Below are 25,170 nucleotides of genomic sequence, written 5' to 3'. Positions count from 1 at the left end.
TGTGCTAAGCTAATATAACGATTTATTGTGTTTTTGCTGTAAGACACTTAGAAAATCTGAAATATTGTCTGTATTCACAGGATCTGTGTCTTTCGATTCGTGTATGCTGTGTATTTTTACGAAATGTTTGATGATTAGTAGTTAGGTAAACACGTTGCTCATTGTAATTATTCTAGTCCATTTGTGACGGTGGGTGCAATTGTAAACTATGCCATCTACCTGAAATATGCACTTTTTTCTAACAAAACCTATCCCATACCATAAATATGTTATCAGACTGTCATCTAATGAGTTTTTTTGTTGGTTAGGGGCTATAAATATCTTAGTTTAGCCGAATTGGTGATGGCTACTGGTGTTGGTGGACAAATAAAAGATGGTGGATTATGCTAATGTGTTTTTAGGTAATAGATGTACATCTTTACATATTGTGTCTTCCCTGTAAAACATTTTAAAAATCGGAAATGTTGACTGGATTCACAAGATCTGTGTCTTTCATTAGCTGTATTGGACTTTAATGTGTGAAAGTTAAATATTTTAAAAAAATATTTTTTTTAAATTTCGCGGCACTGGTTTTTCAGTGGGGGGGGGGGGGTGTGCCGCTAGCGCCACGCTGATCCTAGACAGGTTAATACGTCAATAAAGATTCAGTTTAAGTATAACTCAGACTTGTGTGATACATTTGTCTCTCCTCATTTGATAGTAAAGAAATTAACCACCACAGAATGTACGGTAGTGATTCAGCTACACTACAATATGAGCTAGATAGATTATTAGAGGATGTACGGTATTGGTTTAGTTACAATACAATATGAGCAATAGATTATTAGAGGATGTACGGTAGTGGTTTAGTTACAATACAATATGAGCTAGATAGATTATTAGAGAATGTACGGTAGTGGTTTAGTTACACTACAATATGAGCTAGATAGATTATTAGAGAATGTACGGTAGTGGTTTAGTTACAATACAATATGAGCTAGATAGATTATTAGAGAATGTACGGTAGTGGTTTAGTTACAATACAATATAAGCTAGATAGATTATTAGAGAATGTACGGTAGTGGTTCAGTTACACTACAATATGAGCTAGAAAGATTATTAGAGGATGTACGGTAGTGGTTTAGTTACACTACAATATGAGCAATAGATTATTAGAGAATGTACGGTAGTGGTTTAGTTACAATACAATATGAGCTAGATAGATTATTAGAGAATGTACGGTAGTGGTTTAGTTACACTACAATATGAGCTAGATAGATTATTAGAGAATGTACGGTAGTGGTTTAGTTACAATACAATATGAGCTAGATAGATTATTAGAGAATGTACGGTAGTGGTTTAGTTACAATACAATATGAGCTAGATAGATTATTAGAGAATGTACGGTAGTGGTTTAGTTACACTACAATATGAGCTAGATAGATTATTAGAGGATGTACGGTAGTGGTTTAGTTACAATACAATATGAGCTAGATAGATTATTAGAGAATGTACGGTAGTGGTTTAGTTACACTACAATATGAGCTAGATAGATTATTAGAGAATGTACGGTAGTGGTTTAGTTACAATACAATATGAGCTAGATAGATTATTAGAGAATGTACGGTAGTGGTTTAGTTACACTACAATATGAGCAATAGATTATTGGAGAATGTACGGTAGTGTTTTAGTTACAATACAATATGAGCAATAGATTATTAGAGAATGTACGGTAGTGGTTTAGTTACACTACAATATGAGCTAGATAGATTATTAAGAGAATGTACGGTAGTGGTTAAGTTACACTACAATATGAGCAATAGATTATTAAAGAATGTACGGTAGTGGTTCAGTTACACTACAATATGAGCTAGAAAGATTATTAGAGTAGTGTGTGAGCAAAATTGCAAGATGTTGTTATAATACTTTTATTGCATCAAATGGTTGTTTTATGCAACAGAATAAGGGGTTGTTAGAAGTCTCATCTGTGTGTGTTCTACTGAGGATGGGCCTCTGGAAGATTTACGATGTCTTTGGGGATACCGCATTCCAGAGCATGAGTTAATGTTTCTGTTCTATATGGTACCAGCGAGAGATGACCCCAGGGCCAGACCCTGGTCTCTACACAAAGAAAACTGTTTTTACTGTCTGCTGTGAAAGTATCTTTCATACAAATCTTAACCTTGTGACCCATTCCATACATCTGTTGTTCGTCATGTAGACAGAAAGGGGTGTATCTTGGCTATAAAAGACCTTTCTACTTTTGTCTCTGGGCTCTCAACTAATCATCTGAGGGTGATTCGTCGACCAGCCATCATTATCCTAGAGCACTCAATCGATTCACTTTATATGTGTGTGTTGTATTGACCTGCTCCCTTATTAATACGTCAATAAAGATTCCGTTTAAGTATAACTCAGACTTGTGTGATATGTTTGTCTCTCCTCATTTGATAGTTAAGAAATTAACCACCACAGAATGTACGGTAGTGATTCAGCTACACTACAATATGAGCTAGATAGATTATTAGAGGATGTACGGTAGTGGTTTAGTTACAATACAATATGAGCAATAGATTATTAGAGGATGTACGGTAGTGGTTTAGTTACAATACAATATGAGCTAGATAGATTATTAGAGAATGTACGGTAGTGGTTTAGTTACAATACAATATGAGCTAGATAGATTATTAGAGAATGTACGGTAGTGGTTTAGTTACAATACAATATGAGCTAGATAGATTATCAGAGGATGTACGGTAGTGGTTTAGTTACAATACAATATGAGCTAGATAGATTATTAGAGGATGTACGGTAGTGGTTTAGTTACAATACAATATGAGCTAGATAGATTATTAGAGAATGTACGGTAGTGGTTTAGCTACACTACAATATGAGCTAGATAGATTATCAGAGGATGTACGGTAGTGGTTTAGTTACAATACAATATGAGCAATAGATTATTAGAGGATGTACGGTAGTGGTTTAGTTACAATACAATATGAGCTAGATAGATTATTAGAGAATGTACGGTAGTGGTTTAGTTACAATACAATATGAGCAATAGATTATTAGAAAATGTACGGTAGTGGTTTAGTTACAATACAATATGAGCAAAAGATTATTAGAGAATGTACGGTAGTGGTTTAGTTACAATACAATATGAGCTAGATAGATTATTAGAGAATGTACGGTAGTGGTTTAGTTACAATACAATATGAGCTAGATAGATTATTAGAGAATGTACGGTAGTGGTTTAGTTACAATACAATATGAGCTAGATAGATTATTAGAGAATGTACGGTAGTGGTTTAGTTACAATACAATATGAGTTAGATAGATTATTAGAGAATGTACGGTAGTGGTTTAGTTACAATACAATATGAGCTAGATAGATTATTAGAGAATGTACGGTAGTGGTTTAGTTACAATACAATATGAGTTAGATAGATTATTAGAGAATGTACGGTAGTGGTTTAGTTACAATACAATATGAGCAATAGATTATTAGAGAATGTACAGTAGTAGTTCAGTTACACAATGAAATCTGTGTTTAGGAGAATATTAGAAGATGTCCAGTGGAGATCTGAGACTGTATTAGAAGATGTACGGTAGTGCTAGGGGAGTCTAAGGTAATGCATCTGGCAACCTCCCTCCCATCATCACTACTTATCCTATTATCTGTAATGCTTACCCAGTCAGACAGACCAGAGACAACAGAGGTTTAGTCCTCATTCACGGCCCTCCTGCCACAGTGTAAAGGTGCATTTCCTTTTCACACGGAGAGACAAAGGGCCAATATGGTAGCCAGAGATGATGTGAGGCAATAGGAGAAAGAGTGGAAAAAACACCTTACCCTCTCGTCGTCACTATTTAGAGCTCGTTGCTATTGTTGTCAGTGTTCCTGACTGGTAAATGAATGATGTGTGTGATGCGCACATCTGACACTAACTAGGCCAATCCTTTGAAGGCAGTCTCTCTCTCTCTCAGCCTTCTCCACCTCAAGGCACTGCCTGTATATATCTATTATAGAGCAGTGTGAGGATGGAGGGAGGGCGGTTCTTAAAGGAGGCCAGGAGAGCGGGAGCGTCCCGGTGATCAATGGGTGATGGGCTGCATGAGGAAGGATGTAGGAAGGTGTGACATTCATTCCCACTTCCAATGAGGTCAAATGGGCTGTCAGAGGTGGATCAGGCTACACTCTACCTGCCGTTGCTATAGGCCACTGTCTCAGAGACAGCAGTGGAAAGAGCAGAGATGCTTTGCATTTACTTGTTATTAAGAAATTATTAAGAGGCACTTCCTGAAATTACTGTAAATGGCACTTTGTGGTAACTTAATAATAGTTCAACATAATAAAAATTGCAATTTTTTGCTCTGTTTAGCTCTGACCCTATATTATATAATACTATTACAATGTTACAATGTGAGCCTTCAGACATTTCTTGAGAGAGTTTCCCTACTTATAATCTAAGCCTACAGATATTTAGTGAGATGAGTTTCACTTCCCAACCATCTCCTAATTAACTAACATCAATGGTTGTATAAAATATTCAGACAGCCGAGCAGATGGACCACTCGTTCGTTCATTGTCCCAGATCTGTGGCCATCATTAGAGACGCAGTGCCATGAGATAAAAACACCCTCTGGAAAATAACACAAACCATGTCTCAGAAAACAACACAATACTGCAGCACTGCAGCACACATCACAGTGACTGCTCATAGCCAGAGGAGCTGTGTTTGTTACATCACAATGACTGCTCATAGCCAGAGGAGCTGTGTTTGTTACATGACAATGACTGCTCATAGCCAGAGGAGCTGTGTTTGTTACATCACAGTGACTGCTCATAGCCAGAGGAGCTGTGTTTGTTACATCACAGTGACTGCTCATAGCCAGAGGAGCTGTGTTTGTTACATCACAGAGACTGCTCATAGCTAGAGGAGCTGTGTTTGTTACATCACAGGGACTGATCATAGCCAGAGGAGCTGTGTTTGTTACATCACAGTGACCGCTCATAGCTAGAGGAGCTGTGTTTGTTACATCACAGTGACTGCTCATAGCTAGAGGAGCTGTGTTTGTTACATCACAGTGACTGCTCATAGCCAGAGAAGCTGTGTTTGTTACATCACAGTGACTGCTCATAGCCAGAGGAGCTGTGTTTGTTACATCACAGGGACTGCTCATAGCCAGAGGAGCTGTGTTTGTTACATCACAATGACTGCTCATAGCCAGAGGAGCTGTGTTTGTTACATCACAATGACTGCTCATAGCCAGAGGAGCTGTGTTTGTTACATCACAGTGACTGCTCATAGCCAGAGGAGCTGTGTTTGTTACATCACAGTGACTGCTCATAGCCAGAGGAGCTGTGTTTGTTACATCACAGAGACTGCTCATAGCTAAAGGAGCTGTGTTTGTTACATCACAGGGACTGATCATAGCCAGAGGAGCTGTGTTTGTTACATCACAGTGACCGCTCATAGCTAGAGGAGCTGTGTTTGTTACATCACAGTGACTGCTCATAGCTAGAGGAGCTGTGTTTGTTACATCACAGGGACTGCTCATAGCCAGAGGAGCTGTGTTTGTTACATCACAGGGACTGCTCATAGCCAGAGGAGCTGTGTTTGTTACATCACAGTGACCGCTCATAGCTAGAGGAGCTGTGTTTGTTACATCACAGGGACTGATCATAGCTTGAGAAGCTGTGTTTGTTACATCACAGTGACTGCTCATAGCTTGAGAAGCTGTGTTTGTTACATCACAGTGACTGCTCATAGCCAGAGAAGCTGTGTTTGTTACATCACAGTGACTGCTCATAGCCAGAGGAGCTGTGTTTGTTACATCACAATGACTGCTCATAGCCAGAGGAGCTGTGTTTGTTACATCACAGTGACTGCTCATAGCCAGAGGAGCTGTGTTCATTACATCACAGTGACTGCTCATAGCCAGAGGAGCTGTGTTTGTTACATCACAGTGACTGCTCATAGCCAGAGGAGCTGTGTTCATTACATCACAGTGACTGCTCATAGCCATAGGAGCTGTGTTTGTTACATCACAGTGACTGCTCATAGCCAGAGGAGCTCTGTTCGTTACATCACAGTGACTGCTCATAGCCAGAGGAGCTCTGTTCGTTACATCGCAGTGACTGCTCATAGCCAGAGGAGCTGTGTTTGTTACATCACAGTGAGTGCTCATAGCCAGAGGAGCTGTGTTTGTTACATCACAATGAATGCTCATAGCCAGAGGAGCTGTGTTTGTTACATCACAGGGACTGCTCATAGCCAAAGGAGCTGTGTTCATTACATCACAGTGACTGCTCATAGCCAGAGGAGCTGTGTTTGTTACATCACAGGGACTGATCATAGCCAGAGGAGCTGTGTTTGTTACATCACAGTGACTGCTCACAGCCAGAGGAGCTGTGTTTGTTACATCACAGTGACTGCTCATATCCAGAGAAGCTGTGTTTGTTACATCACAGTGACTGCTCATAGCCAGAGGAGCTGTGTTTGTTACATCACAGGGACTGCTCATAGCCAGAGAAGCTGTGTTTGTTACATCACAGTGACTGCTCATAGCCAGAGGAGCTGTGTTTGTTACATCACAGGGACTGCTCATAGCCAGAGGAGCTGTGTTTGTTACATCACAGTGACCGCTCATAGCTAGAGGAGCTGTGTTTGTTACATCACAGGGACTGATCATAGCCAGAGGAGCTGTGTTTGTTACATCACAGTGACTGCTCATAGCTAGAGGAGCTGTGTTTGTTACATCACAGTGACTGCTCATAGCCAGAGAAGCTGTGTTTGTTACATCACAGGGACTGCTCATAGCCAGAGAAGCTGTGTTTGTTACATCACAGTGACTGCTAATAGCCAGAGGAGCTGTGTTTGTTACATCACAGTGACTGCTCATAGCCAGAGGAGCTGTGTTTGTTACATCACAGTGACTGCTCATAGCCAGAGGAGCTGTGTTTGTTACATCACAGTGACTGCTCATAGCCAGAGGAGCTGTGTTTGTTACATCACAGTGACTGCTCATAGCCAGAGGAGCTGTGTTCATTACATCACAGTGACTGCTCATAGCCATAGGAGCTGTGTTTGTTACATCACAGTGACTGCTCATAGCCAGAGGAGCTCTGTTCGTTACATCACAGTGACTGCTCATAGCCAGAGGAGCTCTGTTCGTTACATCGCAGTGACTGCTCATAGCCAGAAGAGCTCTGTTCGTTACATCGCAGTGACTGCTCATAGCAAGAGGAGCTGTGTTTGTTACATCACAGTGAGTGCTCATAGCCAGAGGAGCTGTGTTTGTTACATCACAATGAATGCTCATAGCCAGAGGAGCTGTGTTTGTTACATCACAGGGACTGCTCATAGCCAAAGGAGCTGTGTTCATTACATCACAGTGACTGCTCATAGCCAGAGGAGCTGTGTTTGTTACATCACAGGGACTGATCATAGCCAGAGGAGCTGTGTTTGTTACATCACAGTGACTGCTCACAGCCAGAGGAGCTGTGTTTGTTACATCACAGTGACTGCTCATATCCAGAGAAGCTGTGTTTGTTACATCACAGTGACTGCTCATAGCCAGAGGAGCTGTGTTTGTTACATCACAGGGACTGCTCATAGCCAGAGAAGCTGTGTTTGTTACATCACAGTGACTGCTCATAGCCAGAGGAGCTGTGTTTGTTACATCACAGGGACTGCTCATAGCCAGAGGAGCTGTGTTTGTTACATCACAGTGACCGCTCATAGCTAGAGGAGCTGTGTTTGTTACATCACAGGGACTGATCATAGCCAGAGGAGCTGTGTTTGTTACATCACAGTGACTGCTCATAGCTAGAGGAGCTGTGTTTGTTACATCACAGTGACTGCTCATAGCCAGAGAAGCTGTGTTTGTTACATCACAGGGACTGCTCATAGCCAGAGAAGCTGTGTTTGTTACATCACAGTGACTGCTAATAGCCAGAGGAGCTGTGTTTGTTACATCACAGGGACTGATCATAACCAGAGGAGCTGTGTTTGTTACATCACAATGACTGCTCATAGCCAGAGGAGCTGTGTTTGTTACATCATAGTGACTGCTCATAGCCAGAGGAGCTGTGTTTGTTACATCACAGTGACTGCTCATAGCCAGAGGAGCTGTGTTCATTACATCACAGTGACTGCTTATAGCCAGAGGAGCTGTGTTCATGACATCACAGTGACTGCTCATAGCCAGAGGAGCTGTGTTCATTACATCACTGTGACTGCTCATAGCCAGAGAAGCTGTGTTCATTACATCACAGTGACTGCTCATAGCCAGAGGAGCTGTGTTTGTTACATCACAGGGACTGCTCATAGCCAGAGGAGCTGTGTTCATTACATCACAGTGACTGCTCATAGCCAGAGAAGCTGTGTTCATGACATCACAGTGACTGCTCATAGCCAGAGGAGCTGTGTTCATTACATCACAGTGACTGCTCATAGCCAGAGGAGCTGTGTTCATTACATCACAGTGACTGCTCATAACCATAGGAGCTGTGTTTGTTACATCACAGGGACTGCTCATAGCCGTAGGAGCTGTGTTCATTACATCACAGTGACTGCTCATAGCCAGAGGAGCTGTGTTTGTTACATCACAGGGACTGCTCATAGCCAGAGGAGCTGTGTTCATAACATCACAGTGACTGCTCATAGCCAGAGGAGCTGTGTTCATGACATCACAGTGACTGTTCATAGCCAGAGGAGCTGTGTTCATGACATCACAGTGACTGCTCATAGCCAGAGGAGCTGTGTTTGTTACATCACAGTGACTGCTCATAGCCAGAGGAGCTGTGTTCATTACATCACAGTGACCGCTCATAGCCAGAGGAGCTGTGTTCATTACATCACAGTGACTGCTCATAGCCAGAGGAGCTGTGTTTGTTACATCACAGTGACTGCTCATAGCCAGAGGAGCTGTGTTTGTTACATCACAGGGACTGCTCATAGCCAGAGGAGCTGTGTTTGTTACATCACAGGGACTGCTCATAGCCAGATGAGCTGTATTTGTTACATCACAGTGACTGCTCATAGCCAGAGGAGCTGTGTTCATTACATCACAGTGACTGCTCATAGCCAGAGGAGCTGTGTTCATTACATCACAGTGACTGCTCATAGCCAGAGGAGCTGTGTTTGTTACATCACAGTGACTGCTCATAGCCAGAGGAGCTGTGTTTGTTACATCACAGTGACTGCTCATAGCCAGAGGAGCTGTGTTTGTTACATCACAATGACTGCTCATAGCCAGAGGAGCTGTGTTTGTTACATCACAGGGACTGCTCATAGCCAGAGGAGCTGTGTTTGTTACATCACAGGGACTGCTCATAGCCAGATGAGCTGTATTTGTTACATCACAGTGACTGCTCATAGCCAGAGGAGCTGTGTTCATTACATCACAGTGACTGCTCATAGCCAGAGGAGCTGTGTTCATTACATCACAGTGACTGCTCATAGCCAGAGGAGCTGTGTTTGTTACATCACAGTGACTGCTCATAGCCAGAGGAGCTGTGTTTGTTACATCACAGTGACTGCTCATAGCCAGAGGAGCTGTGTTTGTTACATCACAATGACTGCTCATAGCCAGAGGAGCTGTGTTTGTTACATCACAATGACTGCTCATAGCCAGAGGAGCTGTGTTTGTTACATCACAATGACTGCTCATAGCCAGAGGAGTTGTGTTTGTTACATCACAGTGGCTGCTCATAGCCAGAGGAGCTGTGTTTGTTACATCACAGTGACTGCTCATAGCCAGAGGAGCTGTGTTTGTTACATCACAATGACTGCTCATAGCCAGAGGAGCTGTGTTTGTTACATCACAGTGACTGCTCATAGCCAGAGGAGCTGTGTTTGTTACATCACAGTGACTGCTCATAGCCAGAGGAGCTGTGTTTGTTACATCACAGGGACTGCTCATAGCCAGAGGAGCTGTGTTTGTTACATCACAGGGACTGCTCATAGCCAGAGGAGCTGTGTTTGTTACATCACAGGGACTGCTCATAGCCAGAGGAGCTGTGTTTGTTACATTACAGTGGTCGCTCATAGCCAGAGGAGCTGTGTTCATTACATCACAGGGACTGCTCGTAGCCAGAGGAGCTGTGTTCATTACATCACAGTGACTGCTCATAGCCAGAGGAGCTGTGTTCATTACATCACAGTGACTGCTTATAGCCAGAGGAGCTGTGTTCATGACATCACAGTGACTGCTCATAGCCAGAGGAGCTGTGTTCATTACATCACTGTGACTGCTCATAGCCAGAGAAGCTGTGTTCATTACATCACAGTGACTGCTCATAGCCAGAGGAGCTGTGTTTGTTACATCACAGGGACTGCTCATAGCCAGAGGAGCTGTGTTCATTACATCACAGTGACTGCTCATAGCCAGAGGAGCTGTGTTCATTACATCACAGTGACTGCTCATAGCCAGAGGAGTTGTGTTCATTACATCACAGTGACTGCTCATAGCCAGAGGAGCTGTGTTCATTACATCACAGTGACTGCTCATAGCCAGAGGAGCTGTGTTTGTTACATCACAGGGACTGCTCATAGCCGTAGGAGCTGTGTTCATTACATCACAGTGACTGCTCATAGCCAGAGGAGCTGTGTTTGTTACATCATAGGGAGTGCTCATAGCCAGAGGAGCTGTGTTTGTTACATCACAGGGACTGCTCATAGCCAGAGGAGCTGTGTTTGTTACATCACAGTGACTGCTCATAGCCAGAGGAGCTGTGTTTGTTACATCACAATGACTGCTCATAGCCATCGGAGCTGTGTTTGTTACATCACAGGGACTGCTCATAGCCAGAGGAGCTGTGTTCATAACATCACAGTGACTGCTCATAGCCAGAGGAGCTGTGTTCATGACATCACAGTGACTGTTCATAGCCAGAGGAGCTGTGTTCATGACATCACATTGACTGCTCATAGCCAGAGGAGCTGTGTTCATTACATCACAGTGACTGCTCATAGCCAGAGGAGCTGTATACATTACATCACAGTGACTGCTCATAGCCAGAGGAGCTGTGTTCATGACATCACAGTGACTGTTCATAGCCAGAGGAGCTGTGTTCATTACATCACAGTGACTGCTCATAGCTAGAGGAGATGTGTTCATTACATCACAGTGACTGCTCATAGCCAGAGGAGCTGTGTTCATGACATCACAGTGACTGTTCATAGCCAGAAGAGCTGTGTTCATGACATCACAGTGACTGCTCATAGCTGTGTTCATGTGATGTCATGAACACAGCTCCTCTGGTGATAACCCATTGGGTTAGGCTTTGGGAAAGGTAGGTGATTTTCTACATTTTTCCCAATCCACTTAGCTACAGTATCTTTGCCACGGCTGGGTTGATAAGAATGAATGATTTATATAAACCCTGAATTGCCGATTGCTATGTATTGGCCATTGAGAGGCTTTGAATCCACCGGTCGGCCATATTGGCACACTCCAGTAGGAGCAGTCCTCCATAGGAATTAATGGAATTTTATTTCAATTAAATGTTTCAAGGACTAAATTACATGTATTGAAGTATTATGTTTATTTATTAGGGTGTCTGTAATAGAATAATTGTGACAAAAACAAATGTAGACATTAATAAACGTATTTCTATAACTTCCAAAATATATTTTTTTACAACAGTGAGGGAGTGCCAAGATGGATGCACGATGGCTTCAACACAGTGCCACCATCAGACATCTAATGTGTAAATCATTGGTTAATAAGCCTGATTAGAATAAAACACTAATTCAAATAGAGCAAACCAGATCCTTTACAGCTGTCCACAAAACAGAACTGCCCTGACCTGTCCCTCCATCCCTTAATCCCTCTGTTCTTCCACCCTACATTCCTCCATCCGTCCATACCTCTGTCTCTCAATCCATCTGTCCCTCAAACCTTCCATCCATCCCTCCCATAGGTTGTGTGAGTTATACAACCCTTTGTCCATCTAGAGCCAGCCATCCAGTCACTCAGTCAGCTAACCATCCAGCCAGCCGACCAGAGGCACAGGCCTCACCTCCACCTCCTCCCTCTGATTAGTTCCGAGAGAACTTGGCTCTGATTTGGATTAAGATGGAGGATAAAAACTCTGACATATTAATGAGTAAATTGGCAGGCTTCCCCAGCACTTCCAGCCTAAGGAGCCAGAAGCACGCAGGGTCACTCAGACCAATCGCTCTGACACTTACAAACTCCAGTGGGGATCTCTACCTACTAGAGTTCAAATCTCACTGTTCAGAGCCAACCAGAACAAGGAGAGGAGACCAACAATGGATCAATAAGTAGAACAAGGTAATCTAATCCACTAGACGTAACACGTCACAACTAAAACCTCCCCTCTATTTAGGAGTGTTGAAGTGTTGGATGTAGTGTCTGACAGAATGTGCCTCTGTTGAGGTTTTGGTCCAGGGCAGAATGACTGTTGGCTCAGGTTCAGCCTTACTGACACTACTGTAAGAGGTTCAACACTGGGCTAGGCTTGTCTGAAGACATTATTGTTAGAGGAATAATAAGATAGATTTACGTCTGTCTCCAGACGAGAGGGAGGGACTGGGAGGCCGGCCATCTAGAGGGACTCTTCTCATTCTGTAGAGAGGCTTGGCTTGAGTCCTGCAGAGCCAGAAACAGACAGTCTTCTGAAGGGCAAGTGAGGATAGTTTGGCTTTGAACAAGGTGGGATGGATTGGGTGGGTCTTTGAAGTAGGTAAGGTGGGTTTAGTGGGCATTTGAACTTCAGCAAGTGGAGCAGTAGTCCGGTGATGTAATTATACCAACACAGTTGTATCAGTTAATGGTTCATTCCATGCTTTTCTACTGGACGCAAGTGGTTGATCTTCCTACAGTAAATCATCCCCATTTACTACGAGACATACCACTCCAACTAAAACAGCTGCTGTGTGTGAACAACTAAATATGCATAACGAAATATAGAGAGTGGATTATTGAGTCCTTAGAAACTTGTCTCCATGACGATTCAGACATATTTTCCTCCTTTTATGAAAGTAGCAGTGAATCAGAGATGAATGAATGCATAGGCTACGGCCCCCAGACAGATAAGTGCTGTAGTACTTATCACACCAGGTTGAAGTGACCCTTCTCTTCTCCTCTCTCATAGTAGCTTAGAACCATAGAAATACATATTCATTCAATGTGTTTATAATATATTCATCAATGGTTATCACTTCAATGGAGCCTACAGTCTCCATATTATGAATCATTATCATAGTACTAAGGCTACCATTGTGCTCTATAGAAAAGGATCTAACCTAAACAGAACAGAGATTACTAACAAGATATGCACATATACCACCGTGAAGGGTAAGGCGGAGGGGCAGCATACATGATAGATCAATATCTGGAACAGGGGTAGGCAACCCTGGTCCTGGAGTGCTGCAGGTAAGACAGGTGGGTTGAATTGAGGCATTCGCTGAACTGATCAATTAACTGAGTAGCTCAGTGTGGTGTCTAGTTGGGGGGAAATCCTGCAGTGTCTGCGGCACTCCAACAACAGCATGGCCTACCCCTGATCTGGAAGATCAAACCGTCTACATCTGGCTTCATAGCAGATGAGACTCTGTGCATTACAGGAAGTGTAAAGGGCTCAGGTTTGAACCCAGACAATGGCCTCCTCATAACTCACTATCAAAAGAGCACCGCTTCAACTTAGGCCCCACACTCGTAGAAAACAAGGTGCTCTCTGGATCCTAAAATGGTCATCCGGCTCTTTGCATAGAGGCCCTTTGAAGAACCTTTTGGGTTCCAGGTAGAACTCTTTTGGTTCCAAGTAGAACCCTTTTGGTTCCAGGTAGAACCCTTATGGGTTCCTGAAGAACTCTTTCCACAGAGACAGCCGAAGAACCCTTTTGGATCCCCTTTTCTCTAACATGTAGAACCAGTCACTCCTCCTTAGGCCTCTCTGCCTTCCTCCCCCTCTTCCTCCCTCTCCTAACCACTTGACTCTCTCATCCACTCCTCTCTTATTTCCCTCGTCGCTTTCCCTCCCTTTTAGTCCTCATCATTCTCTTTCTAAAATCAGTCCAAGTTCTCTTCTGGTCTTTCTAAGGAGAAGAGGGAAGAGAAAAGCAGCAGCACCCCTCCATGGCTCGATGGTTTAGTCTGGTTGAACGGTGATAGATACTTTTTAAATGTATATTTATTATATCTATGGCACTTCAACCAGGCTAAACCATGGAGCCATTGGAGGAGGGGTGCGGCTGCGTTCCTGTTTATTTCTCTTCTCCCATCTCCTTAGAAAGACAAGAATGTACGTTGTGTCGTATGGCCCTGCAGAAAAGCCCAAGGCACAGCTTCTCTGCCTCAGTAGCATTCTGTGAGGCGTTAACACAGATGGGAGAGTGGCATCGCTCGGTCCGACGGACACTCAGACCAGCGTGACATGTGAGCAGGAAACACTGCTACAGAGTAGCCATTCAGACGGGTAAACATCAGCAACCTCGCAGCACAACAATGGAAACATACCTTCTAGCACTGAGGGAGGGAAGGAGGGAGGGAGGAGGCGAGACACAGAGAGGCAGAAAGAAGTCTAAAGATGCTCTCATTTCTGCTTGCTGAATGAATGCAACGTAAAGAACCCGTACAGAAACTGCAGATGAGGCTTTCCAGAGTTCCAGAGTCAGCTCACCGTTCAGCTCAGCTCACACACAACCCCTCCCCCCTGTGTCTACATATCACATGTATCACATATCGCATGTCACATCCTCCCTAATCACTGTCACACACAGATAGTCTCAGGTGGGCCTGCGTGGAGCTAGCATGTGAGCTCATCATGGTCCACACACACACACACACACACACACACACACACACACACACACACACACACACACACACACACACACACACACACACACACACACACACACACACACACACACACACACACACACACACACACACACACACACACACACACACACACACACAGATGCACATACACATACACACCCACATGCACACACACAGCTCTGCTGCTACTCCGTCTATTTCTCTACATGCCCTAGATGGTAAATGGTAAACACGTCCATCTAACGTACTGTACAGCATGTGTGTGATGTGTCTGAGGAATACTATTCCGGCTGAGCGCCACACACACACACACACACACACACAGAGGGATGAAGGGAGAGAGGAAACTAGGGATTTGGGGAGGAGGAGAAATCATCAGTAATCAGTTTGTCTTCTTACCTTATAGCAGGACACAGCTCACCTGGGATTCTCTGGAGAGCAGACGGAACACACCACACCACTAACACCAATCACTCTCCTCTCATTTCCCTGCTAACAAACTCAAAACATCTCCCTCTCTATCCCTTGCTCTGTCTCTCCCTCTCTCTCCTGCTAGCCCTGGCAGGTTGGAAACGAGGAGATTGTACTACAACACAGGGGGGAGTGAAACTGGAGGGGGGGAAGTGGCAGACTGACGCGTCACAATCCTCCCAGGCACTGAGCAGAGAGAGATGATGCGTTGTGAATTGAGACGAGAGGTGCGTTAAGAGACAGGCTGTGACGCAGCAGATGGCTGAGGGGTTCTCCTGTGTCCATGTCAGCGATCCTGGAGCACCGGCGGCCCCCGTTTAGCGATGAGAGATGGTGCGGCCGGTGGAGTTTGAGGAGACTGTGGCAGCAGCAGTGTCTGCAACATTAGCAATAGCAGTGTAGCAGTGTAGCTGGGTTAGCCCATGCGTGCGCTGAGCCGGGGCTGAGCTGGGGCTGGCAAAAGGGAGAGAAGTGCTCAAACACTATCGATTGTGTCTATCTCTCCTCTCTCTCTCTCTCTCTCTGTATAGCACAGTACAGTATACACTTAGGCTGCAGCACTTACCCTGCCAGCCTGCATCCATTAATCTAGCCCTGGATGAGAAGCATCAACAACAATCACAGAGGAGAGATGCATGGGGAGACACTCCTTAAGTGCTGTCAGGGTTTATTCTCTCCCCCTAGCTCTCACAACATATTGCATTCAGCATACATTCATCTGATATTGTCTCTTCAATTTTTCATATGGAAGTAGGGGTGTGTGTGTGTGTGTGTGTGTGTGTGTGTGTGTGTGTGTGTGTGTGTGTGTGTGTGTGTGTGTGTGTGTGTGTGTGTGTGTGTGTGTGTGTGTGTGTGTGTGTGTGTGTGTGTGTGTGTGTGTGTGTGTGTGTGTGTGTGTCATTCAGATAGGGTATAGAGGTCAGATAATTATCTTCCACTGTGACAGCTCAATTTGTGAAATCGCCAACATCATGACCCTGTCACATTGCACACCACAAACCACAGATAGACGGAGAGAAATATTACTCTCTCGCTTTCTTAATATCAGACTTTGCTCTCTACCTCTCTCCCTCTCTCTCTCTCGTTCTCTCACTCCCGTTCTCCTCTTCTACCTATCTTTTTCTTTCTCTTCATCTCATGGATGACCCTGACTGACGTGTTGCCACAGGAACCAGAGTGTGTCCATTGTGTTGTGGAGGCTCTTCATTAACATACCTGATAACAGGCAGAAAAGCGTGAAATCCACATTAACAACGTTGTATCTCGAGGCTAACAAATGGGCATTTTACCCTGGCAATCATAGAATATAATTCAGGAAACACTTAGCATCCTAATACAATATTAAATCGGTAAAAGGGGTCCTGGGTGGCGCAGCGGTCAAAAGCACTGCACCGCACTGCACCGCACTGCAAGACTCCGATCGTCAATCAAACAGTGTTTCTTCCGACATATTGGTGCGGCTGACAACGGGGTCAAGCGAGCTGGTTGTCCGTTATTGTACATATATCAACATAACAACTGAGGATATCCTACAAGACATGTAGACATCCACTGACAGGAACAATCAGCTGCCTGAACTAACTATATGCTTTATTCGAAACATGCATGCACACACACCCACACTGAGGGAGGCATGCTGGCAGTGTTGGAGGGTACTAGTGCGTGGGTGGAGAATCCAAGAGGGCTCTGGCTCATGTATTATTCAGGACACACAGGACACCCTGCCTGCCACACACACGCACACACACACACACACACACACACACACACACACACACACACACACACACACACACACACACACACACACACACACACACACACACACACACACACACACACACACACACACACACACACACACACACACACACAGGGAACCAGAAGGACCACCAGCGGAGAGAGAGAGAGAGGGAAGGGGTATGGCTGAGGGCCTGTGAAATGATGATGATGAAAGGGGGGTTAAAAGGAGAGGAAGTGAGAGGAATTGAGAGGAAGTGGGGCTAGAGACACAGCGGGGGGCTGATAGACCAGAGAGATTCATCTGACTGGGAGCAACACAGTAGCAGTGCCCTCTGGCCTGCCCTTTTCTCTCCTGTCATCCATCCTTTCCATCCCTCCATCCGCGCTGACACGGCATGCCCTTCAGCCTTTCACCATTCACCACTACTGCTTTCCATCCATCCCTCTCTGCTCTCCTCTCCTCTCCCCCTTCACACAGCTGGACTCCCAGAGGAGAAAAGCAATCTGGATATCCACTGGAGTCTACAGCAACCCTACAAGTCCTCCAATCATCATTACTCCCTCCCATCCCTGCCATACATCATAACTCATCTTGACAGATGACTTCCGTCCTCCCATCCACTCACACTACCTCTCTCTCTCCCTCTCTCTCCCTCCCTCGCTCTCCCTCTCATGTGTTGTCTGTATATATTCCCTTGTTTTCAGGCTTTCAGGGCTGAGAGAGAGATAGAGAGAGAGTTTATCTTTCTCAGGTTACAGGGCCAGGGCCTGGGTCGCACTTCAATCACTCTCTCCCTCCATCCTCCCATCCATTAGGTGAAGGGTAATGTAATAACACACTCTCCATATCAGACAGCTGAACACCAGCATCGTAACCAACCACCAGATAACACCCCAGAAACATTACTGAAACACATCAGTCACAACAAGGAAAGACAATGTGGTTAAGTATCAATGAACAGGTGGTGGAGGAACTGGAGGTGAAGTGGTTGGACTGTTGTGTCATCGTTAAAGACATGAAAAGCTACATACTGCTGATATACTATAGTACTGATATATCCTATGCAGTAGGTGCCGCTTGCTATTTTTCAAACCCTTTTGGATGGTATTAAATATGTTATTTCAGTTTAAATCATCTTGCTTCCTATAAAATAATAGACACCAATAACTTCCCCCTTCTAAACTCCCCTCCAAACGGAATATATTCAGTGTGTATATTGTTTGGTACAGATCTCTTCAAACCGCCTGGGTCTCCTTAAGATTGCTGATGTAAGTTAACAGCTACTGAATTAAGACAAGTTAAGCATTTCTTTGTGTACTGTTCCTCACGCTCCAGACTGACAAGTCAATTTATCTCATTTGGAAGTCTAATGAAACAAGCTCCAGAATCACAGGCCGTGTCATTTAGGATCACAGAGCTTTTGTACCGAGACGGCGTTCAGTTGCAAATAGCCCAAACTTCTGCCTTATAACGGGATGCATTCATGTTTCTGGACCATGAGATGACAGAGAGAAGACACCACACTCCCTGGGCTGGACTTCCTCACACAGTACAAATGAGGGAATTATCATCCGAGTCCATATCATTAGGAAACTCCTCGGTAATAAAAACTTAGCAAATAACAAATGAAATAGCAGTAAAGCAATGTGTCAGTGACACATAAGCTAACGTATTAAAGCGTAGATAGCACAGAGACAGTATAACCTTGTATTGTTTGCCTACAGGCGGATGCATCTCGGTGGCCATTCATGTTTCATTGACAGGGAAGGACAGGGAATAAAATGGCTGACTTCACATATGCACAGATATGATCATTCTAGAGTTCAACTTCAGTTGGCCAACTTTGTAAGCAGATGAGATGAAAGCAACAGCCCTACTAGCCATTAGGAAGGCCATTAAAACCAGCTCACTGTGTTCACACTGCCTGTGAACATCACATTTGCATCACACTGCCTGCTATAATTGCCTTAGCCCTGCTTGGGCACCATACACAATATATTTCATCTTAGAGGCTGCCTGACTGTGATGTGGTATTCATACAGTGAAATCATTTTGTAGTATTTATACAGTGAGAATAAGGGAGTAGCTATATATTTCAAATATACAAAGTGAATATATATTAGAATCCTCCCCTTGTAACAGAATAAGGCCAATCAGAGCATTCCATTCCCTGACTGATTCACCTCTCTGAGGAAGGAGACAGTTCTCCAAGGGCAAAAGCATATAACACGGCAGAACCCCCATATCCACTTCACATCAGCCATGATGAGGTACAGCACATCCTACACACAACAAACTAAACCACCACACAGCTGGTGCTTTTCTCAGTCCAGCTGTGTGTGTGTGTGTGTGTGTGTGTGGTCTTGTTCTATCCTCATCCCCACAAGGATAGTAAAACAAGAAAAATTCTCCCTAATGCGGACATTTCCCACATCCCCATGAGGACAAAGGCTATTTTAAGTTTAGGGGTTAAGTTTAGGGTTAGGGGTTAGGTTTATGCTTTGGGTTACGGGTTAGGGGTTAGGGAAAATAGGGTTTTGAATGGAAATAAATGTTTGGTGTCCATGAGGATAGAAAAAAACAAGTGTGTGTGTGTGCAGTGATACTCCTCTTGAAATCAGATAGCACATCTCCCCTCTCCTCCACCTCCCTCCCCCTTCTGCATTAGGTTTTAGGATGCTGATGACACACCCCTGGCTCCCCTCCAGAAGTCTGTCTCCCTCCCTCCCTCCACCTCTGGGCCCAGGCAACATCAGATCAATAGAAGAGACCCAATCACAAACACCAAGACATAACACACCCAGCCGCTACAAACACCACTAAACACAACACTGCTTATTGGAAAACCTGCTGATTGCCTCCACAGCTCAGCGTTGCAATTAATTGAAGACTGATTAATGAAACAACACCTGTAGCCTCTGGGCCTAAGGGGACGTGGTCTTCACACAATTATTTCTTAATAGCGGGAATGGACAAATAGCTCATCAGTTGGCCTGTCTTGTCTGTCTGTTCGCCAGTGAGGAATCACCCTGAAGCTTTGTGGCTTTGCTGCTGACTTTAAAATGCAAATCACTCAGGCTGATAACTGCAATCCCAGCGACATGAATAAGACTCTGCTCCGGAGTCAGCGCCGGCTGAATTGAAAGAAGAAGAGCTATAATCCCTATCCTATTCATCACTGAGCAGCTCTGGGTACAACGCTGTGTCCTAAATGGGACCCTATTCCCTACATAGTGCACTACTTTTGACCAGAACTCTATGGTCCCTCAGAAGTAGTAATTTACATATGGAATAGAGTGCCATTTGGGATGCGGCCCAACGGCTCCAGGAGAACAGATGAACTCTCAGAGAGATGGTAGTTGAGCTAGCATCATCCACAAAGAGGAGAAGTCTGGGAGCCATGGAGCCATAGGGCTAGAGAAAGACATCTAACAGTGGATTGGCCTTGGGATGACCCTGCTTCATACTGCCTTCAGATGGACCAGGAGGAGAGAGGAGGATCCCCGAGGTTGAGGTTCACTAGAAGTGTAGGGATATGGGGCTATGTATGACTTCAGAGAGGATCCTCCTTTGTAACAATGGAACGGTACGTGGTTCTGGGTGGTGGTGCTGAGTTTATCAAGTCAACTGCCTGGATGGATTTCTAAAGTGAGAGTGGAGACGTAATTCGCAGGAAGATGGTTTCAAATGAATGGGTGAATAAACTTGGCATTTCAGACTGCTGAGAGAAAGGAGATAAGACCTAAGCCTATTATTAGGAGCACTTTCAGCAGAAAGTTAAATGACAGCGTACTCTACCTTTCAAGTTAGATATGATCTTAACTGCTGTCTACCTTGCTGACTAGTGATTGTTGCTCCAAAGACAGAAGGGACAGATTGGAACTGTAAATGACCACAACACGACGAGACAAAACTACAAATAAACGTTAAATGAACTCTGAGCATCATGTGACCAGTAGATGGCAATGACTCACCAACAGGTGAGATAAGATCAGCACAGTCAGAGGAGCAGTGCATTGATTAACACTATCAAACAAGAATGTGCCACAACTGCCAATATCAAGAGAGACTATTGGGTGACAAGACTGTCGTTGACATGCCATATTAAAGCAATGTCTCAGAAACATGAGCCGTTCTCTGTACTATTGGTACCTCCATCATAGACTAGAGTCCTATTCAATCAGAGCATTGTCCACACAGAATCTGACTAACACCAGTCTCATCCAGTGCCGTTAAGAGAGAATCTCTGTTCTCAAGATGTGAATCTCAACACTGAGTAACAGGGATGTTGGAACATACCACTAGGATGACATCATGCTCTACCACAGGGTCAGAAAGGTTTAGAACAATGAATGACTAATTAATTGTCCAGTTTCCATACAAACAAAGTTTTAACTGCTGTGCCATCACATGAGAGAGATTCATCTCAGGCCATTCATTCATCCTTAGTCCAACTGTGATACAACTCAAAGTAATGTTGGGCTCAGATGACTCAGAGACTCTTACCTCCCTCACTAACTTTAAGCACCAGCTGTCAGAGCAGCTCACAGATCACTGCACCTGTACATAGCCAATCTGTAAATAGCCCATCCAACTACCTCATCCCCATACTGTTATTTATTTTGCTCCTTTATACCCCAGTATCTCTACTTGCACAGTCGTCTTCTGCACATCTATCGCTCCAGTGTTTAATTGCTAAATTATAATTATTTCACCACTATGGCCTATTTATTGCCTTACCTCCCTTATCCTACCTCATTTGCACACACTGTATATAGACTTTTTCTACTGCATTATTGACTGTATGTTTGTTTATTCCATGTATAACTCTGTGTTGTTGTTTGTGTCGCACTGCTTTGCTTTATCTTGGCCAGGTCGCAGTTGTTAAATGAGAACTTGTTCTCAACTAGCCTACCTGGTTAAATAAAGGTTAAATAAAAATAAATAAAAGACACAAAAGGGTAAGTCCTCTCCTCTCCCATCCTCATCAGGGCAGGAAATGACATCATAAAGCATGGGAGTGATATAATCTCAGAGGCCCTAGTCTCTGTTCAGCCAGTCCTTCTAATAAAGCCAATAGGTTATCCCTAGCCCTCTGTTGAGACTGTTCATAATCTTTACTAAAAGAAGGGATATTAAGCAAAAAACACTAGTCTTGTCACAGATAGTTTGTAAGACCGAGGTATGGTAAATGTCATATTTTTTTTCTGCTGTTATCAAAGTGAAGTAGTAAGCAACACTCTGGAAATATCTTCAATGGAGAGAGAGAGAACAACTCTTCAGTCCCCTTTGCTGGCTGGTAAACTGTTGAATGACAAAGTGCCTTATCGGGCGTTAGATAAGAGGAGGTCACAGCCTCACAGAGATAGCAACAGAGCTACGGAGGAAGAAAGACAGCCTTTGTTATCACTCCATTTCAGCCAAGCAGGGCTGTCAACAAAGCAGCTTTTGACAGATTTCCAGAGAGAGATTTCCATACATCCATTCCTTCATTCAGTAGGATGTGGAAACTACAGTACTGTATGAATGAGGAGGTGATCTGCAGCCAAATTGCAACATACTATGTCAGTATAGTGTATCCATGGATGGGACTGCATCTTCAGAGTTTTCTAGAGAATTATTTGATCTCACTGCAGAAGAACTTCCCCCCTGCATACAAAAACACCCATCACGTTTGTGACTGACTAAAATTCCCATTAAACGTCCATTTATGCAGCATTGCGCAGTCATAACAGCATGTGTTGCTGCAGTGATTAATAATTCAGACGTTGACATTTACAGTTTGGTGTTGGGTTCGTTTGGCATGTTTTCCCGGAGCAGAGGAGTAGTTAGTTATGGGAATCAGCACATATCCTCCATAATTACATCTGACTGTGTGTGTGTGTGTGTGTGTGTGTGTGTGTGTGTGTGTGTGTGTGTGTGTGTGTGTGTGTGTGTGTGTGTGTGTGTGTGTGTGTGTGTGTGTGTGTGTGTGTGTGTGTGTGTGTGTGTGTGTGTGTGTGTGTGTGTGTGTGTGTGTGTGTGCGTATGTGATCCAAACGAGTAGGACTAACCTGCTGCTGCCGTCGTTCAGAGATAATTAGAGGGTTTAATATAGACACCAGCTGCTGCTCAACATCTAATCACCAACAACTACACACACAGACAGAGGAGGGGTCGGACACTGCAGTAAGACCCTGGCTGAATCCCAAATCACCCCCGTACCCTCAGCCCTCCATTTGCGCGCTCATGTGCGAATCCGCCGTTTGCACAAGTGTGAAAGCTGAGGGAGTGAAAATGATCGAGGGTGTAGGTAGGGGCTAATTAGACCCTCCTTTAGCCACTTTGACCAATCCAGCAAGGCTGCAGGTTTCAGAGTGAAGTGCTATCCCGACACGCACTGCGATATGTTTAGAGTTTGTGCAATTTAATACAAAAGAATGGAGAGGCGTGCCTAATTATACTGTTTGCCACATGCATTTGCTAATGTCTGGTTTTGAGACTTGACACGTAACAGATGAAACACCTCTCAAATTAAATGTTAAACTGTTACTGAGGTTTAAATCTTGCAAAATGACACGGGGTACTTGTTAATTTGATTTTCATGCTTGTTTTATTTGTAAGTGGAACATGATTTGCATCATTCAAGTCACGTCTCACGTCGGTAGCCATGAAGTGCTTTGAAAGGCTGGTCATGGCTCACATCAACAGCATCCTCCCGGACACCCTAGACCCACTCCAATTCGCATACCGCCCCAACAGATCCACAGATGATGCAATCTCAAATCACACTCCACACTGCCCTTTCTCACCTGGACAAAAGGAACACTTATGTGAGAATGCTGTTCATTGACTACAGCTCAGCGTTCAACACCATAGTGCCCACGAAGCTCATCACTAAGCTAAGGACTCTGGAACTAAACACCTCCCTCTGCAACTGGATCCTGGACTTCCTGACAGGCCGCCCCCAGGTGGTAAGAGTAGGCAACAACACGTCTGCCACACTGATCCTTAACACTGGGGCCCCTCAGGGGTGTGTACTTAGTCCCCTCATGTGTTCCCTGTTCTGTGATGCCAAACACGACTCCAACACGATCATTAAGTTAAGCAGACGACAACAGTGGTAGGCCTGATCACTGACAATGATGAGACAGCCTATAGGGAGGAGGTCTGAGACCTGGCCGTGTGGTGCCAGGACAACAACCTCTCCCTCAACGTGATCAAGACAAAGGAGATGATTGTGGACTACAGGAAAAGGAGGACAGAGCACGCCCCCATTCTCATTGATGGGGCTGTAGTGGAGCAGGTTGAGAGCTTCAAGTTCATTGGTGTCCACATCACCAACAAACTATCATGGTCCAAACACACTAAAACAGTTGTGAAGAGGGCACGACAAAGCCTATTCTCCCTCAGGAGACTGAAAAGATTTGGCATGGGTCCTCAGATCCAAAAAAGTTCTACAGCTGCACCATCAAGAGCATCCTGCATCACTGCAACCAGTCAGGATCCATGCAACTTATTATGTGACTTGTTAAGCAAATTTTTACTCCTGAACTTATTTAGGCTTGCCATAGCAAAGGGGTTGAATACGTATTAACTCAAAACATGTTTTATTAATTTGTAAAACGTTCAATAAACATCATTCCACTTTGACATTATGGGGTATTGTGTGTAGGCCAGTGACCAACAAATCTCAATTTCATCCATTTTAAATTCAGCTGTAACACAACAAAATGTTGAAAAAGTCAAGGGGTGTGAATACTTTCTGAAGGCACTGTATCTAGAACCAAAAATGGTTCTTAGGAGAACCCTTTGAAGAACCCCTTTTGGTTCCAGGTTGAACCCTTTCCAAAGAGGGTGGAGTCCAAAATAGTTACACCTGGAACCAAAAAGGGTTATCTTATGGGGACAGCTGCAGAACCCTTTTGGAACCCTTTTTTCTAAGAGTGTAAGTATCGTGATAACATTGTATCGTTAGATCCCTGGCAATTCCCAGCCCTAGAAGTCACCTTCAGAGTTTCGGGGCAAGGGGCTGGTTTGAGATTCACTGCCTATACCCCTCTCCCTCTCCCTTAACCACTATTACTATTTCACACTATTCCCCCACTCTCACACACTCCTTCTCATTTTTTCTCTCTCCATCCCTCTCCTTCACTCCTTATCTCTCACCCTCCTTC

At 44.2% G+C, this 25,170-nt stretch overlaps 1 protein-coding gene across 2 annotated transcripts in view; it reads right to left on the bottom strand.

Moving 5' to 3' along the window:
- The window catches only part of LOC129857340 (cyclin-dependent kinase 14), a 227,456-nt gene that overhangs the window by 180,175 nt on the left and 22,111 nt on the right, over positions 1-25,170 (bottom strand). Inside the window, exon 1 of one of the 2 annotated variants that reach the window (XM_055925490.1) lies at positions 15,199-15,655. The exons of the other annotated variant lie outside the window; for it this stretch is intronic. The gene's annotated coding sequence lies outside the window, so the exon portion shown is untranslated. Of the gene's footprint in view, positions 1-15,198; positions 15,656-25,170 lie in introns of those variants that run through there. 2 annotated transcript variants of the gene reach the window in all.

The sequence above is a fragment of the Salvelinus fontinalis genome, chromosome 6, assembly GCF_029448725.1.
Source record: "Salvelinus fontinalis isolate EN_2023a chromosome 6, ASM2944872v1, whole genome shotgun sequence".
Classification (NCBI taxonomy): domain Eukaryota; kingdom Metazoa; phylum Chordata; class Actinopteri; order Salmoniformes; family Salmonidae; genus Salvelinus; species Salvelinus fontinalis.
This window is presented reverse-complemented; position numbering and strand designations above follow the sequence as displayed.